Source organism: Haliotis asinina, chromosome 1, assembly GCF_037392515.1.
Source record: "Haliotis asinina isolate JCU_RB_2024 chromosome 1, JCU_Hal_asi_v2, whole genome shotgun sequence".
NCBI lineage: Eukaryota > Metazoa > Mollusca > Gastropoda > Lepetellida > Haliotidae > Haliotis > Haliotis asinina.
Window position 1 is genome coordinate 31,724,167 of NC_090280.1, and position 24,655 is coordinate 31,748,821.

At 42.9% G+C, this 24,655-nt stretch overlaps 1 protein-coding gene and 2 long non-coding RNA genes across 8 annotated transcripts in view; 2 read left to right on the plus strand and 1 right to left on the minus strand.

The window, feature by feature from the left end:
• LOC137290439 (uncharacterized) overlaps positions 1–16,535 on the minus strand; it is a 155,422-nt gene extending 138,887 nt beyond the window's left edge. The window contains exon 1 of one of the 2 annotated variants that reach the window (XR_010957216.1): positions 16,181–16,535. This is a non-coding gene — a long non-coding RNA (uncharacterized lncRNA). The remainder of the gene's footprint in view (positions 1–16,180) is intronic. The other variant, XR_010957215.1, reaches the window with a different exon arrangement.
• Positions 1–24,655, plus strand: part of LOC137290394 (uncharacterized) — a 376,153-nt gene that overhangs the window by 131,437 nt on the left and 220,061 nt on the right. For all 5 annotated transcript variants that reach the window (XR_010957209.1, XR_010957207.1, XR_010957213.1 and 2 more), the window contains one exon: positions 19,306–19,830. The gene's annotated coding sequence lies outside the window, so the exon portion shown is untranslated. The remainder of the gene's footprint in view (positions 1–19,305; positions 19,831–24,655) is intronic.
• LOC137278524 (uncharacterized) lies at positions 12,688–14,465 on the plus strand. Its single transcript, XR_010956663.1, has 2 exons — positions 12,688–14,141; positions 14,175–14,465. It is a non-coding gene; the product is annotated as an uncharacterized lncRNA (long non-coding RNA).

The following is a 24,655-nucleotide window of genomic DNA, read 5'->3' on the forward strand; positions in this document are numbered from 1 at the left end:
AAAACATCAGTGATGCTGATGAAACAGTTTTATCACTTAGTATAACCTAACACCTGTGGGAATTGATGACTGTGTGTTCATCAGAGACTGAAGGCCCCATTAGTCGCCCTTGTCACAAAGTACTAAGTCTTCAGTAAATATTCGGTGGCATTTCATAATAAGACGTAGTGGATGTTCAAAACAGAAATAATGGTCACTGGTGCACGAGGAACCTACAATAAATAATTGCCGGTCTGTTCACGTATGGGGAAAGGCCTTAGTCCAGTATACAACGACATAACTTGCCAACCATATCGATAGTTCAAGAAGTCGTTGAATACAAACTGACTAGACAGATGCTCATTATGTCGATCACTGGATATTTCTGACCAGGCTCGAATATTTGGAGAAAGTCGTCATATCACTGAAAAAGTGCGGAGTATGGCGTTAAGTGACAAACAGACAAATCATCACATGGATCTACGTGTACATCACTGAAACGTGAGTGTGGATTCGTGTTGTGTTTGTTTGCTTTCTCTACTGTTTAGTTAATTGTGTCTTCTTGTTGTTTTTGTTGTGCTTGGAGTTGTTGATGTTGTTCTATTTGGGTTTGGGGTTATTTGATTTGTGGCTTCGTTATTTGAACATTGCTTCTAAGTAGCTTTCAATTACGTAATAATTATGTATCTGTGTTATACATATTTACCTATGCCTATGCCCCTTCATGTTTTACATCAATGAGACCCTGCAGTCATGAAGGTATGGATGTGTTGTACTGCACAGATGTGATATATACTCACAGAAACAAATAAGGGAACACAAGAAAGTACAAATGTTGCTGATCCCTGAAGTTCTGGGTAAGAATATTCGCCTTCACTAGCCCATGCTTGTTGTAAGAAGTGGCTACCGGGATCAGGTGGTCAGGCTCATGGCACATGTCATCGAATCCCAATTGCACAGGTTGATGTTAATGTTGTTGATCTCTGGATTGTCTGGCCTAGACTAGATTATTTACACCATAGCATATAGTTGGAATATTGCTGAGTGAGGCGTAAAACTAAACTCACTCACCCCCACCTCGACATATGATCGTATTAGACCACGGAAGCACAATGCATTATTCCTTCACACTTTATAACGCTACCGTTTGCGTAAATGAGCTAAGCATGGTACTTCACTCACTCACAAAAATGTTCCTTTATATATTTCCAGAATTTCACCTACATTGCAATGTAAACATTGTGAGGAAACCTGGAAAAGAATAAAGGGACACTTATACTTTCATGTGTTCTCTTGTTTGTTTCCACGAGTATATGTTATATACAGTGTGTATAGTTTGTGACATATATGTAGTTATCTGGAAATATACCACAGCTGGTGACATGGATATACAGTTATCTGGGTATATGCCACAGCTGGTGACATGGATATACAGTTATCTGGGTATATGCCACAGCTGGTGACATGGATATACAGTTATCTGGGTATATGCCACAGCTGGTGACATGGATATACAGTTATCTGGGTATATACCACAGCTGGTGACATGGATATACAGTTATCTGGGTATATACCACAGCTGGTGACATGGATATACAGTTATCTGGGTATATGCCACAGCTGGTGACATGGATATACAGTTATCTGGGTATATGCCACAGCTGGTGACATGGATATACAGTTATCTGGGTATATACCACAGCTGGTGACATGGATATACAGTTATCTGGGTATATGCCACAGCTGGTGACATGGATATACAGTTATCTGGAAATATACCACAGCTGGTGACATGGATATACAGTTATCTGGGTATATACCACAGCTGGTGACATGGATATACAGTTATCTGGGTATATGCCACAGCTGGTGACATGGATATACAGTTATCTGGGTATATGCCACAGCTGGTGACATGGATATACAGTTATCTGGGTATATACCACAGCTGGTGACATGGATATACAGTTATCTGGGTATATGCCACAGCTGGTGACATGGATATACAGTTATCTGGGTATATACCACAGCTGGTGACATGGATATACAGTTATCTGGGTATATGCCACAGCTGGTGACATGGATATACAGTTATCTGGGTATATACCACAGCTGGTGACATGGATATACAGTTATCTGGGTATATGCCACAGCTGGTGACATGGATATACAGTTATCTGGGTATATACCACAGCTGGTGACATGGATATACAGTTATCTGGGTATATGCCACAGCTGGTGACATGGATATACAGTTATCTGGGTATATGCCACAGCTGGTGACATGGATATACAGTTATCTGGGTATATACCACAGCTGGTGACATGGATATACAGTTATCTGGGTATATGCCACAGCTGGTGACATGGATATACAGTTATCTGGGTATATACCACAGCTGGTGACATGGATATACAGTTATCTGGGTATATGCCACAGCTGGTGACATGGATATACAGTTATCTGGGTATATGCCACAGCTGGTGACATGGATATACAGTTATCTGGGTATATGCCACAGCTGGTGACATGGATATACAGTTATCTGGGTATATGCCACAGCTGGTGACATGGATATACAGTTATCTGGGTATATGCCACAGCTGGTGACATGGATATACAGTTATCTGGGTATATGCCACAGCTGGTGACATGGATATACAGTTATCTGGGTATATGCCACAGCTGGTGACATGGATATACAGTTATCTGGGTATATGCCACAGCTGGTGACATGGATATACAGTTATCTGGGTATATGCCACAGCTGGTGACATGGATATACAGTTATCTGGGTATATGCCACAGCTGGTGACATGGATATACAGTTATCTGGGTATATGCCACAGATGGTGACATGGATATACAGTTATCTGGGTATATGCTACAGATGGTGACATGGATATACAGTTATCTGGGTATATGCTACAGATGGTGACATGGATATACAGTTATCTGGGTATATGCTACAGATGGTGACATGGATATACAGTTATCTGGGTATATGCTACAGATGGTGACATGGATATACAGTTATCTGGGTATATGCCACAGATGGTGACATGACGATACAATGGTATGGGAATATACCACAGCTGGTGACATGTAGACAGTTATCTGGGGACAGAAAACAGCTGGTGACCTTATATTTAGTTATCTGGGAATATGCTACAGCTAATGACATGATATACGTTATGATGTGTTAATATACCGCACCTGACGACAAGCACTATGGTGATGTTATCTTAAATCATAAAGAATGGGAGTTAAGGTTGACCTTAGTAACAGTTACATCGTGAAATGAGCCCCAGTTAGACATCTTGTTGGTCCCCATAAGTCTCAACACTCATAACAGAGGACCAAGACATTACGTAGATCCGAGTCTGTAGTGTATGGACTAGAATTTCGCCAGGCAGATTCTAGCTGAATATTCATGGGACAGAGAGAAATTGGAATATTCATAAGCATGTCAGTCGTTTTGTCAGACTTTAGCATCACTGTCAGCCAGCTTCTCCGTGGAGCTCTTCTCGTTTTTCTGGAATATGTTTTGTAGCAATTGGCAAATGATTGAAGTCAAAGAGGTCGAAATGTTAAAAGCAATATATACTCCTATCAACACTCAACCAGTCAGCAGGATATTTATGAGCCAACTGAGTCATCGGGGTAAACTAAATTGTAAACCAATAGTCACTGTTTTCTGTAATCTGATTGGTTAAAAAACATGATCAAATGGCATTAGATTCCCGGAAACTGCAAGACTATTCACTGCGTATTGATACGTAGGAACCTCGCAAACAATTGTTTTGTTGTGTCATCATCAGTAGTGACGTCATTCAAATCATATTGTGACGTTAAGTTAGAATGACGTCACAAATGAGCAACTCCAGATGCTATCATGGGAACCAGCTGAAATGGCCTGCTGATGACACTTTACTGCTGTACCCGTACTCGATGTAAAGGAGTGCAGACTTTAGAACCCGCTGGTTTACTTTTGTGTTTACCGTGTCGATAAACATCATGTGTTGGCCAATTTCCGGGTGTTATTGAGTATTTGAAGCACGGGAATGCATTTGGAACCGACGGCGTCAGCCGGAGGTTTCAAATGAAATACTCCCATATCTTCAAATACTCAATAACACCCGGAAATTGACCAACACATGATGTTTATCTCCTAAGTCAACTACGGTTGTGTAGTGGTAAAAGGGATCAACAAAAATAGTTCGAGTTATCCGAAGATGGACACGACCGCAAAATGACTAAAGAAGACCTACACTGGGAGTAAGCCGTTACTTCGAGACAAGCGTACGTTGGACCTATGAAATTGCCGTGTTGGTCTGTTTCCTTCAGGGGCAGTGGGGTAGCCTAGTGGTCAAAGCGTTGGGTACAAAATGTGAAGTCCATTTCTGGTGTTCCCTGCAGTGATGTTTCTGGAGTATTGCTGAAAGCTGCTTAAAACCAGACTTACTCACTGTTTCCTAGACTCAATCAGGAAATGTTTCCTTGACTCGACGGATGAAATAATATGACTCGGGAACCATGAGAAAGTCTATTTGTGTTTCAGAAAGTTGTTATTTTCAGTGCAACATATAATGTAATATTCAGGTGGCAATAATCTCCCCCAAAGTCACGTGGTTTGTAGTATACCAAGTGATTCAAATTTTCCTTCGGAACACGTGATTCCAGACGATTCATGATCACATGACGTGAACCATATTCGAAGCAGCGGCCTGTGAACAGTTACAGCCTGAACCAGTTTGTTTTATATCCACATGCACGTGCGATGTCAACACCTTTCCTATAAAATTAAAGCACGCGTACGAAGTGTGAAAATTACTGATAGGTGGCACTGCACACGCTTTGAGATCACGTGGCCCGCATGTATTGCTGGTGGAAGAATTGGGTTTCCTTCATAAATGGCCTAGGTTTTTTGGCTGCTGATGCAAGTGTATATAACCACTGCCATTACAATCTCTATGTTTAGTTTGGCTCAGCTTTGAATAGCGTTGCCATATAAACCTTGTTTTAAGGGGACAGCTTGAAAGGCGTGAACCTTTAACTACCACTTCAGATTATCCAAGTATATGAGTGAGTAAGTGAGTGAGTATGATTTTACGCCGATTTTTAGCAATATTCCAGCAACGTATTTGCGGGAGACATCAGGAATGCCTTCACACATTTGGGGACTCGAAACCAGGTCTTCCGTGCTACGAACGCATATACTTTAACTATTAGAGTGTGTACGAATGAGCGTATCTGCGACAAAGGTGTAAAATGTATGTAAATAGGTCTAATGTGTATCCATGTCACGGGTGTATTGGGAATGAAGGATGCAAGTCTATAGTGTATGGAGACACAAATATGTGCGCGTCTGCTGCTTGTCCGACACAGATGCGTTGTGACAGTATTGAAAGTGTTGTATTGCGCATGTACAACACAGCTGTATTGGAAATGTTCGACACAGGTGTAATGGGCATGTGCGACGCAGGTGTGTAGTGAATGTTCGACACAGGTGTATTGTGCATGTACGACACAGTGTAATGGGAATGCACGACGCATGTGTATCGTGTATATAATACAGGTCTAAACGGCATATATTACCCAGGAGATGTTCAAATGGTCCTCCCCGCTCTCCAGATATACAAGTAGTGGCACAATTCGCATCGTCCCCTACTTCCAAACAGCTACTCGTCACGTGAACGTCGGCGACGTTTTCAACTCAATATACTGGCAAGCGCGCCTGCCGTTGAAAAACAGTTCTGTCTTCCAGTCGACTAGTGACAACTGGAAAATTACAATGAAATATTTGCTCATTTTGGCTGAGGAACTCGCTCGACTTTAGCGGTTATATCACGGAGGTCGTTCACGGAGCTGTGGTCCTGGAACGGTCCACTCCATGTTGTAGACGTGTTTCCCGTTTCTGTCGAGGAAATCATGTGATTTACTGTGTACTGGTATCAAAGAGATTGGTTTTAACACCCTTATGGTGTGAAATGACATTTTAATCGACTGTCAGGCTCGGACCATACGTTTTTGTCAAAAGGTCTGTGAACTGGCTGAAGAAAGGGCGCGGTTCGATACACCCTTTGACGTCCTGAGATCAATTTTGGAAATGTCTTTTTAATGTCGACATCATACGACTACGTAGAAAGTTAGCATATCTGAATTTTAAGAAAGAAACTGAATATAAATATGGAATCCGTTATAGAGAAATAGAAATTTTAGGAGTGAATTCCTAAAAAATATAACGCTCAATTTAATGTTTCCTTGCTCCGTATAACTTACAGCCATTCATGTAAAGACTGTATACACACTATGTATACCCGATGTATATCGTATGTATATTCCGTGTACACCAATGCATACCCCGGGTATAACCTATCTATACCAAGTGTATACTTACATAAACACCCTTCATAATCTATCTACACTCCGTGTGTACCTATACATATTCTGGGTATAATCTATCTATAGGCCGCGTATACCCATGAATACCCCGGGTGTAACCTAACTATACCCCGTGTATACCATTGTAAACACCCTTTATAATTTATATACTCCGTGTGTGCCTATCTATACCCTGGGTATAATCTATCAATAGCCCTTGTATCTCTATGTATACCCCGGGTATAACCTATCTATACCCCGTGTATACCTAAGCAAACGCGCTTCATAATCTACACTCCGTGTATACCTTTGCAAGTCCTGGGTATAATCTATCTATAGCCCGTGTATACCTATTAATACCCCGGGTGTAACCTGTCTATACCCCATGTATACCTATGTAAACACCCTTTATAACCTATATACTCCGAGTGCACCTATCTATACCCTGGGTATAATCTATCAATAGCCCCTGTATCTCTATGTATACCCCGGGTATTAACCTATGTATAACCTACCATTACTCCACAAAGAACCAGAGTATACAGAAACAAAAACTTACTAACGCATCAAACAGGCTTTCACTCAAATGATGAAACAAAAACTGAGCAATGAAGAAACAGAAGCAATCAGGAAACAGAACCTCGTAAGTGGGCGTGTCCTTTCGGTCTATAAAAATGCTGGATAGTTTGTTTTTTAACGCCGTACGCAGCAATAATCCAGCTGTATGGCGACGATCTGTAAATAATCGAGTCTGAACCAGACAATCCAGTGATCAACATGATCATGGTCAATACGCAATTGGGATACGATGACATGTCAACAAAGTCAGCCCGTGAATACCCAATCCCGTTTGTCTCCTTCTACAAGTGTGGATTGCTGAAGATCAACTCTAACCCTCATCGTCAGAGATGGTTTAGGAAATGACCTATAGAATTGCTCAGACATCGCACTAAATGCCTCGAAAACACTTGTAATTTAACACTTCCATATAAGCATAGTTTCCGATGTATTATCACCCAGTTGGCACATTCCGTGTACATAATGCACGATAACAGTGTGAACCAAATATCAAATTATCTCTCCGTGCATCGGTCGATTTGAGGGGAATTTAGTTCTCTTTAATAGAACCTAGGAGTAATATGATAGCAACGTGAATTATAGAAACTACTGGCCCCGACAGAGATAAGGTTGAAGCTATCTCAGAATCATTTTATTCTAACGTAACGCGAGATAGAACCACCATACTTCACATACTCTATATGTATCTGTGTGACTGATATGTTGAGTTACTCGTGTATGGAATATACAGTTATAATTAGAGAGAAATATGTATATCTCCTTCATGGCTCAATGTTTAAGAAAGATAGTACTGGGAGTTCCTCAACAACCCGAGTTTTACTTGAACTGAGCCCGATTGAGCCACGAGGGCTGGTCGCGGTGTCGCCACTGTCAATATGAACCCAGGAAAAAGTGCGAAAATGATTTGACCGTGCCGTCAAGATGCGCCTGTCGTGTATGTAGATGCGGGCAACGGCGGTGGCGTTGCATGACAGGACATTATTCTATTCCGAGACTGGGGTGTTTTGGAAATAGAATGAACTTTCATGCATTGCTCATTTACGTAAACGACAGCGTTATAAAATGTGAGGAAGGAATATATGGTGTTTGCACGACCTGATACGATCATGTTTTGGAAACTGCATTAGTGCATTTTGCTTTCATGAAAAATATGCTAGTACTTTCATAGAACGCAACAGAAACGTTTACATTTTCGTGAAAATGCCGATAAGGATGGTATATGTCTGCTTGTTCTTAATAACAGCTGCCATTGGTAGCCGTACCTTTGCAGGTAATTCTAAAGGTGATCATCGATAGCATAGTCATAGAGGCTGTGTGAGTGAATGAGTTTAGTTGAACGCCGCTTTTGGCAAAATTGGCAAAATTGGCAAAATCAGGGCGGGCGAGACCAGTAATGGGCTTCACACATTATATCCATGTGGGGAATCTAACCAGGGGTATCGGGAAGACAGGGGACCGGTTTAACTATACATATCCTAGGTATATTCTATCTATAGCCCGTGTATACCTATGAATACCCCAGGTATATCCCACTGTCCCTGAGGTTTTGTGAATCAAATCCGTTTTCAATATCTTCTGTATAAACTGTGATAGGATTACTGGTCACACCCTCGATTCACTTTAATGTTTTCTTAATGTCTTGATTTGACAATATTTGGACGGCGCCTTTAACGTAGGAATAAACCCTTTAAGAGCCTGTGTGTTTTGAAGAGGGTTATCGTACTATTCGTTTTGAACGGTTTGCTTTACTCCAGTAATATATCATACAATGGACAAATTGAACAGACATGGGGAATCGAACTCAGACCTTCGTTACAAAATGGAAACACCTTTAGCCTCAAGTGCCACACCCACTGTTTCAGTCATTCCCCCACTCACCCAGTGGCTAATGAACTCAATCACTCTATCAAAATATCTTCAGTCCCCTTTCCTCCTCCCCTTTCACTCACTCACTCACTCACTTCCTTGCCGCATCTGCTATGAGCTTAAGAGCTTGTTTCCGTCTTACTCGAGTTTCCTGTTGCTGTGTGGATTTAAACACTTAAAAGTCTGGACTCCCGTCTGTTTAAGTCTGCAGTCATACCGCGAGACAACTGAAATGCCAGTGCAGCTTCAAGTCTCATTTTGGCCTGTTACTATTTTCAAGGCGGGAAAGTTGGGGGTTTGTTCCATTGTTGAATACCTTTACCCACTGAACATCTGATACTCTGACAATATCCCGATTTGAAACTCTGGCAATGGGTGTTGATACTCTGGCAATGCCTTCATCTGACAATCTGGCGATCGCCTGATTTGATACCCTATTATTCCCCTCGTTTGATATCATAACAATCCCCTGATTTGATACCCTAACAATCCCCTGATTTCATACTCTGGTGATCCCCTGATTTGATATTCCCGCAATCCGCTAATGTAATACACTTACAATCCTCTGATTTGATACTGTGGCGATCGCCTGATGTGACACCCTAACAATCCCCTGATTTCATACTGTGGAAATCCCCTGATCTGACGGATACCCTAACAGTCCCTTATTTCATACCCTGGCGATGCCCTGACTGGATACCCTAACAGTCCCTTATTTCATACCCTGGCGATGCCCTGACTGGATACCCTAACAGTCCCTTATTTCATACCCTGGCGATGCCCTGACTGGATACCCTAACAGTCCCTTATTTCATACCCTGGCGATGCCCTGACTGGATACCCTAACAATCCCCTGATCTGACGGATACCCTAACAGTCCCTTATTTCATACCCTGGCGATGCCCTGACTGGATACCCTAACAGTCCCTTATTTCATACCCTGGCGATGCCCTGACTGGATACCCTAACAGTCCCTTATTTCATACCCTGGCGATGCCCTGACTGGATACCCTAACAGTCCCTTATTTCATACCCTGGCGATGCCCTGATTTGATACCCTAACAATCCCCTGATTTCATTTTCTGTTGATCCCCTGATTTGATACCCCAACAATCCCTGATTTTAAACTCTGGCGATACCTTAACAATCCCTTGATTTCATATTCTGGCGATCCCCCATTTGATATTCTTGCAATCCTCTGATTTGATATCCTAACAATCCGCTAATGTTATACCCTAACAATCCCCTGATTTCATACTGTGGAGATCATCTGATCTGATTGATGCCCCAATAATCTCCTGATTTGATACCCTAACAATCCCCCGATTCCATATTCTGACGATCCCCTGATTTGATACCCTAATATTCCCCTCGTTTAATATCTTAGCAATCCCGTGATTTGATACCCTAACAATTCCCTGATTTCATACTCTGGCGATAAACCGATTTGATACTCTAGCAATCCCCAGATTTGTTATCCTAACAATCCTCTGATTTGACACCCTAGCAATCCCCTGATTTCATACTCTGACGATTCCCTGATTTGATACTCCGGCAATCTCTTGACTTTGATACCTGATACCTGGCAATGTCATGGGGGTTGATACTCTAGCAATATCCTGACTTGATACTCTGACAATTTGATACTCCATTCGTCTCCTGATCTGATACTCTGGCATTCACTGCCTTGATTTGATAATGTGATTCCTTCACTTGATGCTCTGGCAATGCTCAATATTTCTTTGACTTTTATCTTACCATGCTGCCAATACTACACTATCAACCATCCGTATCACACATATTGCGGGTAGGAAATACCATTCTGAGCCTTAGCATTCTGTCGGGGAGGCGAAAGCGTCAGACACCCACCCACGAACCTAACCAACCACCTGACCATAGAGTAAGTTGCAAACATGGTGTTGCACAAAACAATACAATTCCCAAACGACAGCAATGAGGAATATCCAAGTTGTGTCGCAAATGATTGCAGCCTGTCGATGATAATCCAGATTGCACGACCACAAATAGAGACACTTGGCCCCAAACGAGAATATATGAATCAACCAGTTTCCAAGACTATATTCATCCATGTGATGCCCATGTCTGAAGACAACAATTATTGCACATAAAATTGCTGTATAGTTCACTGAATACGAGAGTAAGTAGCTTCTCCCAGGCGGATCTGCTAATCAATCATATGATGAGATGCATGCGGTGATAAAACGGCCCTGTTTGGACATTCTGATAAATGTTTTCGAATAAAATACGAAACTATTCAATCAAACAGCCATTGACCGCACTAAATTGACTCCGCTTGTCTGAAGCTATGCCGCTTAGTTACGTATTGGTTCTATGATATTCCCAAGATTGCCCTAACAGCACAATTGACTGCGTAAAAGCCGTCTAAATATGAAACTAATCGCCACGGATATTACCCAGACGTCTGGGGGTACAAATATCTCTCTACAAGTGCGCGTTACTGGAGTTCTCGCTAAGGTCCCGTGTACGCCGCGATCTCGTGATCAGCTGACGGATGCGCTGCAATCAGTTGTGGACTGCCATAACGCGCTGTTCTTATGATATGATCACTTGTCGATTTAATGCAATCAAACACTGCTTCATTCTCCTCGCAGCGCGTGTGTTAATCCACGAGGAACGGAGCTCCTGCTGGATGCCAAGCGATACCAGTCCAGTCTCTTTTTCTCCTGTGGTAATCCCATTTGTTCCACTCTCATTCCAGCTGAAACAGCTGTCGTTACTGATGACATTCTTCACATGAGTATTCACATAGACAATCCAGATGATATTTTTTGACATTTGGAATTTTCCATATATGGTAAATATCTGTATTTAACACAACATAAATCATATTTGTTGACATTTGAAATTCAGATTAAGTCAGTTAGGATAAAATAGCTTGAGTTACTGTGGAGACTTAGAAAATGAAGAGAGAATATTCCAAAACGGCAGTGAAATGTCGTGAACAGATATAATATTGAATTGATACGCTTGGATTAATGTAATCTAGAACGAGAGAGTCTCTCAGATATGCGTCAGATCACGAAGGTGTGTAGTTGAAGTAAAGGTCGTCAGTTATGAGTGATTATATTTCAGTGTATCTACATCCTTCCTACTGGACCGACGGAGAGTCTACGGTTTTCACCTGGTCCTCACTCTCTACAACGTTGCTCAGCTATGGTTTCAGAGTAAAGCAATATTCAGAGAGGGGCAGGGGAAAGCTATATACTTTCCAGGGGTAAGCTGCAGACTAAGAGGTCCATGGTAAAGCTATAGACTAGCAGATCCTGGATAAAGCTATAGAATAATAGGTCCAAAGTAAAGCTATAGACTAATAGGTCCAGGGTAAAGCTTTTGACTAGCAGATCCTGGATAAAGCTATAGACTAATAGGTCTAGGTAAAGCTATAGACCAGCAGATCCTGGATAAAGCTATGGACTAATAGGTCCTGGGTAAATCAATAGACTAGGAGGTCCAGGGAAAGATGTCGACGTAAGAGTAAAGAGTAAAGATATAGATTGTCAGGACCAGTGGAAAGCAGTTGACTAGCAGATGCTCGGTAAAGTTGCGTACTATCAGGTCCAGGGTAAAGCTACAGACTGAGAACCAAGGGAAAGCTATAGAGATACTGGGTTTGATGCTCAATAGCGTTCAGTCAGTCTCTAGCTAGCTACATACTGGACTCTCTGCTCTTTTGGGTTATTATCACTGGATCTGTACTTATGGGATGGTGACAGTATTGCATTTATGTATGTATGTATGTATGTATGTATGTATGTGTGTGTGTGTGTGTGTGTATATATATATATATATATATATATATATATATATATATATATATATATATATATATATATATATATATATATATATTCTCTTACTCCTAGCAGTAAACAGATGGAACAATCACGTGGAGCACCTGCAAGTAGTAGTAGTGTGTGTGTGTGTGTGTTGTGTTGTGTTCTTAGGGGGTGTGGATAATGATATGTGCACGGGCATTCTGATTCCCACACACTGTACATGATGGACACCAAGCATTAACGGCAATCGCATAGAAGCAGACAGAAACCCAGACACAAACAAAGTCAATCAGAGAAAGAAAAAAAGACAGCCAAGAACAGTTTAGAAAGAAACAAAAAAAATACAGAGCCATGTAGATACCGGCGAATAGTGAGCAAGCCACAGGCAGAAACGTCATATCAAACACAAAAACAGAGACAAAGAGAAGGACAGAAAGAAGCAGCAAATAGAAAGACTGGCGTCCATTAAGTGTGGGAGAATGAAAAACCTGGAGACAGTGAAGGACAGCGCTTAGAATCTGACACAGACTGGAAAAGACAGAGGATACGAAATTGGCTTTAAATTAGTGGACAAAAGAGTGGGATAGCCATGTGTAGGTTGGTCATCCTCAAGAAAGTACAGACGAATAGCACCTAACATTCAAAAAGCGACAGTGAACATCTAAACGAGAAAGTTGAACAGACAATGGGACGTACGGAAAGATAGACGATCAGACATACAAAAAGCGAAAGACAATGAAACAGTCAAAGACAGAAAATTAGATATGGATGTAGTCTGGTCTGAGTTGATCTTTACAGAGCTTTTAGCAATATAACAGAAAAATCACAGCGAATACCAAATATGGGCTTCACACATTGTACGCTTGAGGGAACTGAACCCGGGTCTTCGGCGTTAAGAGCGAATGTTTTAACCACTAGGCTACCCAAATCATGAACATATAGCTAGATGTTCTTCAAAATATACCAGAGATTATGAAAAGCAATCAGGCAAAGAAAATGAAGAGACAGGATGAAGGTAACACTGAGATAGGAAATGCACAGTCAGGACAGTGTGAAGGAAGCAGAAAAGACAGGGCACAGACACAGAAATATGAAAAGACAAAAGATAAAGGAAACAGACACTGAGTGAAGGAAACAGACAGTGCGTGGGAAAGAGACACGTCAAGGAAACGGACATTAGAAGAAGACGGAGCGAAGGAAACAGGAAGTGGAGGAAAGATACAGAAGAAACAAAACAGACTCTGAGAGATGGAAACCGGCACAGAAAGAAGGAAACAGACACAGGAAGATAGAAACAGGTAGGGTGAAGGAAACCGTGAAAGAAACAGGCAAAAAGTAGCAGACACTGAGTAAAGGAAACACGGAAAGAAACAGGCACAAAAAGTAGACAGTGAAGCGTGAAGGAAACAGTTAAGGAAATAGACACAGAGTGACGGAAACAGACACAAAAAGATCTAAACAGACAGAGTGAAGGAAACAGACACAAAAAGATCTAAACAGAGTGAAGGAAACAGGCACAAAAGATCTAAACAGAGTGAAGGAAACAGGCACAGAAGAAGTAAACAGACACAGAGTGATAGAAACTCACTGTGAAAGAAACACACTGAAAGAAGGAAACAGACGCAAGGTGAAGGAAACTCGCACTGAAAGAAGGAAACAGACAGTGAAAGTAACAGACACTGAAAGTAGGAAACAGACAGTGAAAGTAACAGACACTGAAAGTAGGAAACAGACAAAAGGTGAAGGAAACAGGCACTGAAAGATGGAAAGAGACATTGAAAGTAGGAAACTGACCAAAGGTGAAGGAAATTAGAAACACAAAGAAGGAGACTAACAAAGTAGGAGGAAACAGCCACCGACAACCGGTTGACAAACATTCAGGCAGACGGACATCCAGATGCAACAAGCGACAGACATCCACATTCAGCTAAATTACTGAGCACTTACAAACCCGTGTCCAAGACCGTGTCAAGACAGAAAATGTTCAACTTGAAAAAAATGGATTCTTCACGCTAACTAGCTCATACCACTTAGCGATTACATGCGGGACATTTTCTCACAATCTCCTTAGACGTCTAGCGGAGAATGTTAGAAGTTACCGGCAAATATAACAGGTCGCACAATGCCGCTTTGTGTACGATCATTCGAAAAAACTATACAATGATCGCGACTGTAATTATAGCCCAAATGATAGGTCTTTCTTGTTGAGTCTTGTTTGTCTGCAAGGAAGGCTAGTTTGGAAGGATTTATGTTTTTAATGGCTGCTTATTTCCCTGATATGATCTTGTGGGTGTTTCGCTTTGCAACCAAATTCTCCCCTACATCAACGCTCGTTAAGCATGTAGAGAGCCGACACAATAACAGGCAATGTACGCGTTCGTTGAATGAGCCAGCGACACCATGCTTGAAAACACCTTCCTAACAACTGGTGACAGGAGGGAAATAATCATCGTATTGCGCGTGTTCTACTTGTTGAAATCCGAGGATTGATGGCGGTGCTGGGGTATGAGTTATAATTCCGAAACTTGTGGTTATCTTTAAGTTGGTGCATTCGTCTCTTATTGTATTTGTGGTCCGTGGCCGATGCAGACAGTGGCGTTCTTTCCACTTGGAGCGCGATTCAATTGAGCGCTTCCTTTCAACTGACAATCTAACGTAAAACTGCTATCACCTCAGCAGTCTAAATACAACACTATACTGTCAAATAACAACCCAAGCAAATAGAACGAGACTTTGAAACTGTACGAGAAAAGCGTGTCACGTGCCCCTCAGACAGATCCAAAGGGCCATGACCCTAAATCCCCTTTGCGCATGCGCAATATTGAGACTGACAGTTATGGCGTTTGATTATGTAATCGTTTGCCAGCGTAAACAGAGACTCGGCCTTCCAATGTGGATCTCACCATACTGTTGGCGAGGCGCGGCGCCCGTTGCAATCAAATCTGATGTGACGATTAGGTGTTTTCGACACAAAATAAAGACTTAACACAACTGTTAGACGTCTAGGGATATAAATAATAGTAATATTATGGTGTGTAAATGTACCATATCGCTTGATAGTGTGAGTTTAGCCTAGTTTTGACAACTGTCGAGACAGTATTAGAGCCGTCTCGGGCTGAGGGTTCAAAGCTGACACTCTTGTCTGACATGCGTTCATTTTCCTTAAGGCGTGATTGCGTTATGAGGGCTTCCTAACGGAGTCCTCCTTGGAGCTTCGTTTGTCAAATTCCGCTCCACTGTGTCATGAGCAGTTTTTAACCCAACTGGCTGCATTCCAAAGAATTTAATCCGATATATCACGAAATAATCTGGGGTAAGGTTCAGCCTGACCTGCACCGACTCTCCCTCCCCACCCCCCACCGCCACCCCCGGGCCTGGTGTATCGATCCCTGGGGCTGGGAAATACAGACAACCTCCCTGGGTCAAGACGCCCTGTCTCGACCCAGCAAGGCAACCTGCCTCAGTGTTTTGTTGTCGATTATGTAACCAAAGTGCTCGGCACTGATACAGCAATGATGTAATAAGAAAAAAACCAGGACAATTGGCTACCTACCCGCCTTCTTCGTTGATTGCAGTCGTATGGTAAAGTATATCCACCTATATGAAATATCCTGACTATTGAGCGGCATGGATTGTATAACTCACCCCGCTCTTCTCCCCAAACACATTCTGTATACAGCGTCACACTCTCAATGCTCGGTGCATCGAAAGCAGGTTTGCAGAGGTCATATGCAAATTAGCGGGTCACCTGCACGCAACATGCACGACCAGCATGTATAGTACATATGTTCATGTGCAGCTGAGAGCATGGGTTGTTGTCTTGTGACGTCATCCGTTTCAATCTCACGCGACGACAGATACGTGTCCCGATGCAGGTGCTTCGGCAACGACTGCACGGCAACTGCTCTGTGATGCATGCGGAGTGGCCACCATACTCCTGCAACGTCGTCTTTTCGGAAGCGATTTTTCTGTCTTATCAATCCTAACTGCATTTTAGCAGCTGCAGCGGGATTAAAAAACTAACTTTGAGTCAGGACATATTGATTTAAAGATGTTTGTGCAATAACACGGTGACATTTCGCCGCTCACGACCAAGGAGTTCGAGTGGGTCTATCGTGGTTTCATGCGTGACGATGCCCACACAGTCACCCACAGTTCGATGTCATCGATCGGGGATATTGATTTTACACGTTTCGACTTTCTCGATCAGCTGACTGCTACGTGGGTGGTCTCCCTTTGACGCAGAGCTCTCCAGATTAGGGAAAAACACCTATTCTGACATCATGTCTATATTTGGTGCGAATTTCGATTTTACCAAGCACACCAGCAAAGGTGAAGGCTTCGGTAAAGGTGTCTTGAACGGAAGTAATTTGACTCGGACAATATATTAGCATTGAATTAGGTCTAAATATAGGATACGTTATCTGGCATGGGTAGCAGCGTCTATTTGTGTCTACTCTCGCAATCTGAGCGGGGATGAATGACGAGATCGGCGACTCCGTGAGAGAAGCGGTGTATCGCTGCCATCACGACGGTGGTGTTAAGTCAATATAGGCCTAGAGTGAATGATAGACCAGTGGACTGGTTGTTGTGGCACACATGTCTGATAATAAAAGTAAACTACTCTTACTAATAATGAAAAGGATGCACCTACTACTACTAGCGCGATAGGGTAGCCTATTGGTTAAAACGTCCGCTCGTCACGCTGAAAAACCGGGTTCGATTCCCTTATGGGTACAGTGTGTGATGCCCATTTCGAGTGTCCCCCGCTGTGATATTGTTGGACCACCACCATCACCACTACTACTACTACTACTACTACTACTACTACTACTACTACTACTACTACTACTACTACTAGAACTGCTGCTGCTGCTATCCTAGTATGGGTCATGACACAAAAAGCTGACACAAATTTGGCTACACTGAGTTGCTACGTATATGGCGACGTTGATGATGATATGAATTATCACATACGATGACATGATGGTAATAGCTGATGATATGGGTTATCACTCGTATGGTGGTGACTATGTGACAATATAAGTTATCATTTGTTTTACGACGACGGCGATGACGACAGTCACAGTGACGGCGGTAATAAGTTATTGCTCATATGGCGACGACGTCGGTGACAATGACGATGTTGATGTAAGATGTCTCTTACATGGAGATGATGATTATCATGCGAACAGTGACGGTGATGACGTTAGTTTAAGGTGACGTTGATGATATGTTGTCATGGCGATAATTATGCATAAATTTATCACCTACTATATGTCGACGATGAGTTTCAATATCAACTGACAGATATTGGCATATTATTGTCACCTTGAATCACTTGATGCGCCTTTGAGTGAGTGAGTGAGTGAGTGAGTGAGTGAACGGCTCAGTAACCACTACCAAAGTCTCCCGGCTGCTCAACAGCTCAAGCCAACATACACACATATACATAAGAAGGACTGGCAACGGTTACGGTATAGCCTTCTGAGAGATTCGTGTAATCTGACAGGTAGACACGTGAGTAAGTCACCATATCGGCTCCTGTCCTAGTTTGGGACTGTGGCTGACAACACCCGTCCTCTAATCTGGGAGGTTCACTACGCTGCGTTCCCGCTGTTGATTTGAGCGATCGGGCGCAAGTCTTCATTTTAGGATTACCCACCTCTTTGATCTACGGTACAGCGCTGGCGTAGTGGATGAAAAAAAGGAATTTGGGCTTGAGCACATTCGGTAACGACGACAATTAAGGTGGAAAAACAGTTCATTGCACACTGGTCAATTTCGGGTGGAAACGAATTAAGGGCATTGTTAGGAAAAGGAAATTAACAATTACACTTCAAAGAACGTTTTGACCATGGGAAAGGTGGGCCTTTAATGAAAGGGTCGCACTGCGGGTGGAGCCCCGAATGTGAACGGTAAGGGTGGGTCAGGGCCGAATAATGATGGGTGGGTTGGCACAGTTTAGATTGAATTGACGCTCTCTTGGTGAGTGAGTGAGTCTGGTTTTATGCCGCATTTAGCAATACTCCAGGAATACCACGGCGGGGGACACCAGAAATGGTCTTCAAGCATTGTGTCCATGTGGAAAAGGAACACGGTTCTCCGGCTTGACGAACGAACGATTTAACCACAACCAGCTAAAGTTGGGACGGGATGGTGTTGGGTGGGGCTGAACTGTTCAGGGTAGGTTGGAATATGTATGGATGAATATTCCCGCGCGGGATTCGAACTCAAGATCATAGGTTTCCAAAGCTGCCAATAGACGCACCCTCGCGGCTCAGAAGATCGGGTCATTCGTGTCCCATCTCACTGAAGCAAAGACTTTGCTCAGCGTTCGTGTTCCGTTGCTAACTTCAGTGAGTTTAGTTCACTCCACTTTTAGCAATAATCCAGCAATATCACTTCGGGGGACATCAGAAATGGGCCTCATCCATGTGGGGAATAGAACCCGGGTCTTCCGGGTAACGAGCCAGTGCTTTTACTTCCAGGCTACCCCACCGTCCCTTGTTAACCTGAACCTGAGTGGTTATATAGCTCCATAGGAGGCGGTTAGAATTATCAAAGGCACGAGCTATATATCCGGGTGGACACTGACAGATATTCCTGTCCTGTGAAGAGAAAATAACTGAGATGCTCGTATCTGCTGCATAATTTATACGTTTTTTTCTTTTTCAGACTCGAATCAAGGAACATTCGATGGAAATGCGACTTTCACTCACGATGACAAAGCCGTTCACCTACATAGGAGAGGCGACCTTCACCGACACTGACCCACGATGGAGAAGCGACTTTCACTCACGATGACAAAGCCGTCCACCTACATAGGAGAGGCGACCTTCACCGACACTGACCCACGATGGAGAAGCGACTTTCACTTACATTGACCCACGACGGAGAAGCGACCTTCACGTATACTGACCCGAGATTGAGAAGCGTCCTTCACTTCTACTGACCCGAGATGGAGAAGCGAAGTTCACCTGCACATACTCAAGATGACGATGGAGAAGCGACCTTCACCTACACTGACCCACGATGAAGAAGTGACCTTCACTTACACTGACTCAAGCCAGTGAAGCAACATATGCTCTGCCATATCAAATATATCTTTTATCCAAGTGACAAGAGCGACCTTCATGCCGACGACCCAAGATGTGGAACCGACCTTGGATATGAAAAACCTGAGATGGAACACAGTAAAAGGTACGTTTGTGTTTAACGGGCAACTTCCTCTTTGACATGCATGATTTCCACTTTTACGCTCATTTGTTTTTAAACATGGGCATATGCGATAAATGTCTCATCAAAGGTCGGGCGGTGCGATTGCCGAGTGGTTAAACCGTTCGCTCTTCACACCGAAGACCAGGGTTCGATTCCCACATGGATACAATGTGTGACGCCACTTCTGGTGTCCCACGTGATGTTGCTGGAATATTGATAAAACGTCGTAAAACCATGGAAACGTTTATAGTCTCAACTTAAGTACTGATTCTGCCCGCTCTCTCATTCACTCACGAATCCTTTCATTCACCTCCCCTTTCACTCTCTCACCGAACTCACTCACTCACACATGCAAAATGTAGAATTCAGACGGTCTTCAGCTTATTTAGTGAAATCTGTGCTGATACGCCGTTCCAGACCGTGTCGTGCTTAAAATCACGTTGTTGACCTTTAACGCGATAACACTGGCATATGAATCCGCAGATAAATTGATAGCGAATATATACAGAGTTCAACACAAGACACAAACCAGAATCGTTATTTGCCATATTATCATTACGTCCAGAACAGTTTTTAGTCAATTAACCAGCTCGAAAACAGGAGGGCAGCTGTTTTGAAACAGGCTGGTGATGGAGTTCCTGTTTTCCATGACTATTGTCACCCTGCTCGTTATAACGAGGACTGTCAGAGGCGACAGACTGAGCGCAAGTGAGCGAAGTTAGGTTTACGCCGCTTTTGGCAATATTCCAGCAATATCACCACGGATGACAGCAGACATGGGCTTCACACATTGTACCCATGTGGAGATTCGAACCCGGGTCTTCGTTTCGAACGAACGCTTTAACCACAATGGCTACACTACCGCCCCTACTGTGTTTGAGTGGACTGTCCATGTTGAACTGTGACACGGCGTCTCTTTTGATCACAACAAAACCAACATTAGAACACTCTGGACAAACGTCCACCTACACTCCCATCACCAAGTGAACCTGTAAAGATCCGAGTTAGAATTGATCTACAACCCATGCTTGTCGTAAGAAGCGACTATCAGGATCAGGTGGTAGGACTCGCTGACTTGGATGACACATGTCATCGTATCCGAATAACGTAGATCGATGTTCATCATGTCAGTCACTGGATTGTCTGGTCCAGGCTCGTATATTTACAGACCGCCGTCATATAGCTGGGATATTGATGGGTACTGCGTAACTCACGAGATCGGGTTGTTGACACACAGATCGATGCTCGTGCTGTTGATCATTGGATTGTCTGGATTGTTCTGGGATCCATTTGTTTTGAAGATAAATCTATTTTCTTATTTGTAAATAAGGTAACTGTACTTCTGGTGCTATATTTCAATCGACTAGACCATGTGATCGGAAAAGGAATGATAAATAATATGAGCGAAGGTTTCGTATTTGATCAAAATTGATATGGCGTCAGTGTCCGACGATATCTTGTCACTCATGTTTAAACATGATGTCGTCATTGTGTAAACGTCAATATCGCCCCCCTGTTGATACATATGCGATCGATGTTTAAACTTCAGAGTCGTCGTGTATAACTCTGTCATGTACGTCATTCGTGCTATAACGTCTTTATCAAGATCATTGCTGTTATGACGTGACGTCAGCCTCATACGTTCTTAAACGTTGACATCAATGCTGTTATCGACGTCATCGGCGTTTAAATGTGAACACTAAGGATCGTAGTTACTGAGGTTCGCCATTAACGTCTCGACCTTTACACGTTGACATCAAGTTCATGGTTGATAAACTTTTCCTTCAACGTCATTGGTATTAAACGTCGACATCAATGTTGTCGGTTATAAATTTAGTATCAACACCATGGGTATCTAAACGTCGAAAAACTTTCATCGTCTACAAACCTCAACGTCATCAGTATTTAAACGTCGTCGACATCAACGTAACCGGAACAGTCGCCGGAAATAAATATCATGATGACAATGAATGTTGTTAATCCTCTAACGTCAGTTTCACAATACTAATGTTCAAAAGACGTTGAACCAAGTTTCTCACTCACCATAAACACGGTACGTGACACCGATGTCCCACGAATCCAGAATAATTTGACGTCACGTTGACAGCACTGCATAGTGGTTTTTTGCGCTACATTATCTCTCCAACCATGACCTACGTGACAGGGAAGCTCTGTTACTCAGAACAGCGCTGCAGACAGCGATGTCGGAGTCAACATCAGGCGCCTACGTCGCAACCGCTGTAGTAGGAGCCCATTAAGGTTCCTCTGAAGTCTTTAACGTAACGCCGGGAATAGTGCAGTCTTTCAGTTAGCATGTCGCCAAGTTCACGCCACGAACTCAATCGCCTCTTTATTCTTTTGAACATTTTATTTAGATAGTTACATAAATTATTACCTACACCGCTCGCTCTTATCACACTTCGGGGGCAGATTCCTTCAACCCTGACAGGAAGCATGTTGTGTGGAATCCTCGCAACGTCAACAACGTTTAGCTTGTTCCTCGTCCTTAACGCAGGAGAACAATGAAGGCCTATGTCGTGTTATTATCTGCAATAAGTGACGTCAAACATCAAATATTTAAGGAATATCATTTTGCTGATTAAGCTTTTTAATGATTTATTGGTCCCAAGGACTGTTCTTAGGATCTAACATCGACATGAATTATAAGATCGTTCAAACAGCTTGAAAAAATATTATATGTTGATAAATGAGATCGTCAGCGCATAATATATTAAGCTGTCACGGTGAATTATGGGTACGTGAATTATCATTTTCGCAGGGGCTGAGTGGGTTAGATCGCTGACGGTAGGTGCCTGACTCTGAGAATGTGGGTTCGATTCCTGAATGGGACTCAACAAAAGTACTTTACTGAGGATGTGTAACCCCATATGTTACATATGTTACAGAGAATAAGCGAAGTACGTATACGTCACTTGGGTCAGTTGAATTGCAGAAGGGATGTTGATACTGTTTTAGCGAGCAGATACTGTCATCATTTCCGGTTACAAGAGAGTGGGCTAGCCTAGTGGTTTAAGCGTTCGCTCGTCACGCCGAAGGCCCGGGTTCTGTTATCCACATCAGTACAATGTGTGAAACCAATTTCTGGTGTCCCCGCCGTGATATTGCTGGAATATGGTTAGGAGCGGCGTAAAACTAAACTGACGTCTGGACGCAAGTAAAGATTGTTCCCCGGCAGAAAGGTATTATAGAATCGTTACAATGTATCCCTGCAATTGCGATAATGTTGACTTTGTTTCATTCATGCAATCACCCACTGCTTTGGTTTAGTCCCTAAGACTGGATTACAAGTAACATCATCTTCTAATGAGTGTCTCTGCGCTGTTTTTCTTTGTTTTTTTTTTAATAAGCCAGGTAATTAGCGACCCTGGCTTAATATTGTGAGCTAATATAGGTTCTTCGTTTCTTCGTTTTCGTCTTGTCTCGTCTTATATTCATTCGAGGGAGAAGTAATTTAATGTAACGCACAAGGCGCTTATTGTGTTGTACCTTGACTGGCACGCACCGAGCGTTCATTGGAAAGCCGACCTACGTTGTAGTGACCAAGAGAAATATGGCATTTCAGGACATAATACTGCGGAGTAAAACAACCTTCAGTCTCCTGTTAGTGTTATACAAGCAACAAAGCATATCCTTCCGAATAACAAGTAGATCCGCGACGTGCATCTGTTGACGGTGCGCCTCCGGATGATGGTTTAACATTATCACAGATGTGTTGCCAGGATGTTTCATTTGGAAGCAAAACTCAGATGCTCTATATAGGTGTCGTTTAACGCCGCACTCAGCGATATACAGTATGGCGGCGGTGTGTGAATAATCAAGTCTGGACCAGACAATCCAGTGATTAAAAGCATGAGTATCGATCTACGTTATTGGGATACGATATGTGTCAACCAAGTCAGCGAGTCTGACCACCCGATTCCGTTAGCCATCTCTAAAGACAAGCAAAATTTACAGATAGAACTTTCTTCTATCTCCATTGAATGGTGGATTGAGAGCACATTCGTCAAGAACTAGGTCTCGCTGCTTTTAGAGTGTTTACTGGTTATTGCGAGGGGGTGTGGGGTAGGTAGCCTTGTGGTTAAAGCGTTCGTTCGTTCGTTCGTAGCGCCGAAGATCGGGTTCGAGTCCATGGATACAATGTGTGAAGCCCATATTGTGGTGTCCCAGACCTGATATTGCGGGAATATTGCTAAAGGTGGCGTAATACCATATTCACTTATTTATTGGATCGTAAAGATGAGGTGCCATATGAGCCAAGAGTGGTTAGCTATTTTCTCCGTACTGGGCGATTTTCCAGCTGTATGTCATCGACCTGTGAATGAGATCATGAGCATCGATCTACGCGTTTGGGACACGATGACGTGTGATCCAGTTAGTCGTCTTTTGCAACAGAATGCAGGTAAAGACCAGGTTTAAAAAATTATCTACTCGGGTACAGCTAACAGTCATCTTATACGTCTCAATAACGCCGCCAGCTGACCTTGATCATGACCCCCGTTGGATGCAATGAGTGTTTGATCTTGAAAACGGACGTAATCCGCGGCGTAAAAACCAACTCGCTCGGTCTCTGTTTTCAGAAAGGGTTGATGATAAAACGCTCGATCGCATTAGTTCCAACTGAGCGAAGTCGTTACTGATCTTATAGTGTAATTGTATCTGTGGAGGAGATATGCTTCACATTCATCACCCGAAAAAACAACAGTGACACTGTGCGTTCTTTCACGTGCGATGGATACTAATCACGTGTCACTATGACGCCACTGAGCTCACCTTCGCTATAGCGCAT